The sequence below is a fragment of the Diceros bicornis genome, chromosome X (assembly GCF_020826845.1).
Source record: "Diceros bicornis minor isolate mBicDic1 chromosome X, mDicBic1.mat.cur, whole genome shotgun sequence".
In the NCBI taxonomy this organism is placed as follows: domain Eukaryota; kingdom Metazoa; phylum Chordata; class Mammalia; order Perissodactyla; family Rhinocerotidae; genus Diceros; species Diceros bicornis.
Genome location: NC_080781.1, coordinates 67,243,255 through 67,250,712, shown reverse-complemented (window position 1 = coordinate 67,250,712; position 7,458 = coordinate 67,243,255). Strand labels below are relative to the sequence as shown.

The 7,458-nt window shown below is 33.8% G+C and overlaps 1 pseudogene; it reads right to left on the bottom strand.

The window, feature by feature from the left end:
• Positions 1 to 2,337: 2,337 nt before the first annotated feature.
• On the bottom strand, positions 2,338 to 5,535 carry LOC131401143 (dnaJ homolog subfamily B member 6-like; annotated as a pseudogene).
• Positions 5,536 to 7,458: the final 1,923 nt, after the last annotated feature.

Genomic DNA, 7,458 nt, shown 5'->3' with positions numbered 1-7,458 from the left:
AAGAATACAATATTTGTCATCTGTGTCTGGCTTATTTCACTAAGCATAATGTTTTCAAGGTTCACCCATGTTATACTACATCAAAATTTCATTTCTTTTTATGACTGAATGATATTCCATTGTATGTATGTACCACATATTCATCTGTTAATTGACGGTTGGGTTATTTACACCTTTTTGCTATTGTGAATAATGTTGCTATGAACATAGTACAAATATCTGTTTGAGTACCTGTTTTGAATTCTTTTATATATATACCTAGGAGTGGAACTGCTATGTCATATGGTAGTTCTACATTGAAGCTTTTGAGAAATTGCCAAACTACTTTCCACAGCAACTGCACTTTTTTATATTCCCACCAGCAATGCACAAATGTTCCAAATTCTCCATATCCTTGCCAACACTTTTTTTTAAATGTAGACATCCTTGTAGGTGCATCTCATTGTGGTTTTTATTTACATTTCCCTAATGAGTAATCATTCTCCTAATGATTAATAATGTTGAGCATCTTTTCATGAGCTTATTGGTAATTTGTATATCTTCTTTAGAGAAATGTCTATTTAAGTCCTTTGACAAATTTTGAATTGGTTTGTTTGTCTTTTTGTTGTTGAGTTTTAGGCGTTCTTTATATATTCTGCATATTAATCTCTTATCAGATACATGGTTTGAAAATATTCTATCTCATTTTTTAGGTTGTATTTCTGCTTTTTCATAGTATCCTTTGATGCACAAAATTTCTTAATGTTCATGAAGTCCAATTTATTTTTTATTTGTTTCTTGTGCATTTGGTGTCATATTCATGAAATCATCTCCAAATTCAATGTCATTAGAATTTTCTGCAGTGTTTTCTTCTAAGAGTTTTATAGTTTTACCTTATAATTTTAGGTCTTCAATCCATTTTGAGTTAATTTATGTATATGATGTAAGTTAAGGGTCTAATTTCATTCTTTTATATGAGGATATCCAGTTTTCCAAGCACCATTTGTGAAAAGACTGTTTTTCCCCCATTGAATGGTCTTGGCACCTTTGTCAAAAATGAATTGCTCTGGAGCTGGCCCGGTGGTATAGTGGTCAAGTTTGCACACTCCGCTTCGGCAGCCCGGGGTTTGCAGGTTGGGATCCCGGGTGCAGACCTACGCACTGCTTATCAAGTCATGCTGTGGCAGGTGTCCTACATATAAAGTAGAGGAAGATGGGCACGGATGTTAGCCCAGGGCCAATCTTCCTCAGCAAAAAGAGGGGGGTTGGCAACAGATGTTAGCTCAGGGCTAATCTTCCTCACCTAATAAATAAATAATTTTAAAAAATGAATTGATCATATATGTGAGGGTTTATTTCTAGGCTTTATATCTTATTCCATTGCCTATATGTCTGTCCTTAATACCAGTACCATATTGTTTACTTACTGTAACTTTGTAGTAAGTTTTGAAGTTTGGAATTGTGAGTGCTCCAAATTTATTCATCTCTTTCAAGATTGTTTTGGCTACTATGGGTCTCCTAAGATTCCATATGAATTTTAGGTTGAGTTTTTCTATTTTTACAAAAAAGTCATTGGAATTCTGATAAAGACTGCACTGAATCTGTAGATCATTTGGGGTAGTATTGTCATCTTAACAATATTAAATCTCCCAATCCATGAACACAGGATGTTTTTGCATTTATTTAGGTCTTCTTTAATTTCTTTCAGTAATGTTTTGTAGTTTTCAGTGTACAATTCTTTTGCCTCCTTGGCTAGATTTATTGTTGAGGATTTAGTTTTTTATTTAATTTATTTAATTTATTTTTTATAGATCCCACTCAGGAAAGACTGCCCCAAACACATTTGCAATTCTTTTCTTTTTTTTAAGCAAATGACAAAGACCCAGTTTACCAGCTTTACTTTTTTAAACTTAAGCTTAACATTACATATTTAAAAAAATATCAAAACTTACTAAGTTGCCATCATTCATGCACAACTAGAAAACATCTTCAATTTATATTAAACCAGAAATGTATTGCCCTTAATGCACTAATATCTTTCACTACTAAATATTGAAAAAAATTGAAATTATTTTTGTGGAAGATTCATTCTGGCAATGTTAACTTCACAGCAGGCTGACACTACCTGGCTCATGTTTCTTTTTTTTTAATAATTTTATTTATTTATTTTTTTCCCCCAAAGCCCCAGTAGATAGTTGTATGTCATAGCTGCACATCCTTCTAGTTGCTGTATGTGGGACGCGGCCTCAGCACAGCTGGAGAAGCGGTGCATCGGTGCGCACCTGGGATCCGAACCCAGGCCGCCAGCAGCGGAGCGCGCTCACTTAACCGCTAAGCCACGGGCCGGCCCTGGCTCATGTTTCAAACACAGTGGAAAAGCAGCTCTGTGCTGGTGTTAGTGTACAAAAGAGTCATGGCCACCTTGGATTACATTTAATAAAAAAGCAAAGTGCATATAGAGATTTACAACAATTTTAAAGACAGAAAATGGTACTATTATGTGGTCCCAATAATAAACTCAAAAGTCCATGATAAATAAGGGCTCTGATGAGCCATTTATAAATACTTTAGATTGGGTACAATTATTTTGAAAGTTGATTTCATTTGAAATCTTCAAAAAATGTTCCTGTTAATCTTCAAATTGTGCTTATTATAGTTCAATGTGTTAAATGTTAAATGTGTGCGTTTAATTGCCTGTTATCCAAGTGTAGCAGCTGCTCCTTGCCATTTATTGTTAAGGACTTTAACTGGCCATATTCTTCAACTTCTACTCTTTCTTGACCACTCTTGACAATTCTCTTTGTAGTGATTTTTCTGCCATTAACTATTTTAGTAGAAGTTGACATAGATTTGAAGTTGCCCATCCCACTACCTTCAAATGAAATAGAAGAGAATGAAGTGAGACTCCCGTGACCTAGTGAACCAAAGGAGGTTAATTCTGTATAAAAGAAGAGAATCCATCTCCAAAAGATGGAAATCCACAGAAGGCAGAGAAAAATGACCCTGTGCATCAGTTCCTGCTTCCACGGCGGCCCCTTCAATTCCCAGAAAAGTCCTCAAATGGGTCTTTGAAGAAGTTGAATGATAATGGCTCTTTTACACCAAAAAATTCCCTGAAGATGCCATCTAGATTATGGAATGTGAAACCAACTCAAACAGACTGTCAAAATGACATCCACCTCCATCATTTAATCCTTCTTTGCATATTTGTCATAGATGTCCTGTTTTTTAGCATCTAATAACACCTCATATACCTCAGCTACTTGTTTGAATTTTCCCTCCACTTCTTCTTTATTCTCAGGGTTTTTATCTGGATGCCACTTCAGTGCCAGTTTTCAATATGCTTTTTTAATATCCTCAGCTGAGGCATGTCTCTGCGTGCCTAGAACGTCATAGTAATCCATCATGTTTTAACAGGCTGTTGGAAGGAGTCTGAGGATGAGGACATAGGAGCAGGCAGTGGGAAAGAGGAGTGGCAGATTGGTGTCCCTGGTCTCCCCTTGGCTCTGGCGTTGGCTGCCCTGGTGATGGCAGTGGAGGCAGCAGCTCTTTGTGCTTTCCTTTCTCTCCTCGGATTTAATTTTTTTAGACATTACTATAAATGAAATTGCATTCTTAATTTCATTTTTGGATTGTTTGTTGCTGGTGTACAGAAATACAACTGATTTTTATGTGTTTGTACCCTGCAACTTTGAAGAATTTGTTTTTTAATTCTAGTAGTTTTCTTGTGGATTCTCTTGGATTTTCTAAAAATTGGATCATATAATCTGTAAATAGAGGTAGCTTTACTCCTTCATTTCCAATTCTGATGCCCTTTTTTATCTTGTCTAATAGCTCTGGCTAGTACTTCCAGTAAAACATTGAATAGCAAAAGGTGAAAGTGGGTGTCCTTGTCTTGTTAGTCATCTTAGGGGTAAAGATTTGAGTCTTTCAAAATTGAGTATGAAGTTAACTGTGGGTTTTTCAAAAATGCCCTTTACTATATTGAGGAATTTTCCCTCTAGTCCTAGTTTTCTGAGAGTCTTTATCATGAAACTGTGTTAGATTTTGTAAAATTCCTTTCCTGCATCAATTGAGATGATCATGAGGGTTTTCTTCCTTTGCTCTATTTCTGTGATATATTACATTGATTGATTTTCTTATGTTGAACTACCCTTGCATTCCTGGGATAAATTCCACTTGGTCATCGTGAATAATCCTTCTAATGAGCTACTGGATTTGGTTTGCTAATATTTTCTTGAGGACTTTTACATCTATATTCATAAAGAATGTTGATCTGTAATTTTCTTTCCTGTGGTGTCATAATTTGGCTTTGCATCAGAGTAATGCTGGCCTCATAGAATGAGTTAGGAAGTGTTCCCTTCTCTTTAATTTTTTTAAAGAGTTTTAAAAGCATTAGTTTTATTTCTTTAAATTTCTGGCAGATATTACCAATGAAGCCAATTCAGCACTCTGTTTCGTTAGGTTTTATATTAATGATTCAATCTCTTTACTTGTTACAGGTCTATTGAGATTTTCTATTTCTTCTTGAGTCAGTTTAGGCAAGTTGTGTATTTTAAGAAAGTTATCCATTTCTTCTAAGTTATCTAATTTGTTGGTGTACAATTTTTTATACTATTTTCTTACAGTCCATTTAATTTTGTTAACGTCAGTAGCAATGTCACCACTTTCATTTCTCATTTTAGTTATTTGTATCTTTTCTTTCAGTCTAGCTAAATGTTTGTTGATTTTGTTTATCTTTTCAAAGAATCGTCTTTTGATTTCATTGATTTTCTCTATTGTTTGCTTTTCACTATTTTGTTTATCACCACTTTAATCTTTATTATTTCCTTCTTTCGTTAGCTTTGGGATAGTTTGCTCTTCTTTTTCTGGTTCTTTCAGGTGTGAAGTTAGGTTATTGATTTGAGATCTTTATTCTTTTTTGATGTAGACAACTACAGCTATAAATTTCCCTCTGAGAACATTTCCACTGTATCCCATAATTTTGATATGTTGTGATTTCATTTACACGTGACTCTAAGTATTTTCTAATTTCCCTTGTGATTTCTTCTTTGACCCATTGGTTGTTTAAGAGTGTGTTGTTTAATTTCAATATATTTGTGAATTTCCTATTTCCTTCTGTTATTGATTTCTAACTTTATTCTCTTGTCAGTAAAGATACTTTGTGTGATAGCCATCTTTTTACATCTATTGAGACTTTTTTTGTGGTTTAACATATACTCAGTCTTGGAGAATGTTTCATGTGCATGTGAGAGAACGTGTATTCTGCTGTTGTTTGGTAGAGTATACTCTATATGTCTGTTAGGTTTATTTGGTTCGTTGAGTTGTTTAATTCCTCTATTTCCTCACTTATCTTGTGTTTGGTTGCTCTATTCATTATAGAAAGTGAAGTATTAAGGCCTCCCACTCTTATTGAAGAACTGTCTATTTCTCCTTTCAATGCTGTTCACTTTTCCTTCAGATATTTTGAGGATCTGTTATTAGGTGTGTAAATGTTTACAGTTGTTATGTCTTCTTGTTGAATTGAATCTTTTATTAATATATAATGCATTCCTTTGTCTCTTATAAACTTTTTGATTTAAAGTCTATCTTATCTCATATTAGTATAGACACTCCTGATCTCTTTCAGTTACTATTTGCATGGCATCTTTTTCCATTCTTTCACTTTCCACCTATTTGTGTGTTGGGTCTAAAATGAGTCTCTTTTAGATAGCATATAGTTAATCTTGCTTTTTTATCCATTCTACCAAGCTCTGTCTTTTGATTAGAGATTTTAATCCATTTACATTTAAAGTAATTACTAATAAGGAGGTACTTCTGCTATTTTGCTATTTGTTTGCTATATGCCTTATGGCATGTTTGTACCTCATTTGCTACCATTACTGACATCTTTTGTGTTTAGTTGATTTTTTGTAGTGAAACATTTTGATTCTCTTCTCATTTCTTTTTGTGTATATTTCATACATAAGTACTCTGTGGTTACCATGGGCGTTACATTTAACATCTTAAGTTTATAACAATCTAATTAGAGTTTAAACCAACTTAACTTCAATAGCATACAAAAACTCCGCTCCTAGAGCTCTGTCCTCCTCTCTTTCTGTTATTGATGTCACAAAATACATATTTATAAATTGTGTCCCCAATGAATAGAATAACAATTATTTTTATGCATTTGTCTTTTAAAATATGCAGAAAATAAAAATGGGCATTGCAAACCAAAATTACAATAATACTAGCTTTTATAATTTCCCATGTATTTATATTTACCAGAGATTTATTCCTTTGTATAGCTTTGAGTTACCGTCTACCTTCCTTTCTTTTCAATCTGAAGGCTTCTATTTAGTTTTTCTTGCAGGGCCACTCTGGTAGTAACAAATTTCCTCAGATTTGTTTCTCTGAGAATGTCTTAACCTCTCCCTCATTTTTGAAGGACAGTTTTGTTGGATGTATAACTTTTGGTTGACAATTTTTCTCTATCAGCTCTTTAATTATATCAACTCACTGCTTTCTGGTCTTCAAATTTTCCGGTGAGGTATTGGATAATATTCCCATTGAGGATCACTTCTATGTGATAATTCATTCTTTTCTACTGTTTCCAAGATTCTTTCTTTGTCTTTGGCTTTCAGCATTTTTATTATAAGGTGTCTCAATGTTGGTCTCTGGATTTTCCTACTTGGTGTTCATTGAGTTTCTTAGATTTGTAGATTCATATTTTTCATCAAAGTTGGGAAGCTTTCATCCATTATTTCTTCAAATATTACCTCTGTCTCTTTCTGTGTCTCATCTATTTCTGTACTCCCAAAATACATATGTTGGTTTATTTGATGATGTACCAGAGGTCCCATAGGCTCTGCTCTCTCTTCTTCATTCTTGTACTATCTGTTCCTCAGACTCAATAATTGCATTTGTCCTATCTTCAAGTTTCCTGATTCTTTATTCTGCTTACTCAAATCTACTTTTGAAACACTCTTGTGTATATTTCATTTGAGTTATTGTTCTTTTCAGCTCCAGAATTTCTTATTTGTTCTTTTTTTATAATTTCTATCACTTCATTGATATTCTCATTTTGTACTTCTTTTTTCTATCTTTGTGCATGTCTTCATTTAGCTCTTTGAGCATCTTTTAAGGCTACAGTTTTTAAAGTCTTTGTCTATTTACTCTGACATCTGGACTTCCTCAGATATGGTTTAGATGGATTTATTTTGTTCCTTTGAATGGCCCATAGTTTCCTTTTCTTTGTATGTCTTGTGATTTTTTTTTTTAAATTGGATATTTGAAAAACTTTTTGAAAACTCAACTTTTATTATACGGTAACTGAAAATCAGATTCTCCCCTTTTCCCGTTTTGATTTTTGTAGAGTTTCTCTGTACCAGGAATCAATCTGAAGTGAAAGCTTAAAGTCTTCTCAGGACTTTTCTGAGCATGTATCTTTCCCTGGGCATGCGTAGTGGCTTTTTAGAGTCTCCTGTATATGCAATG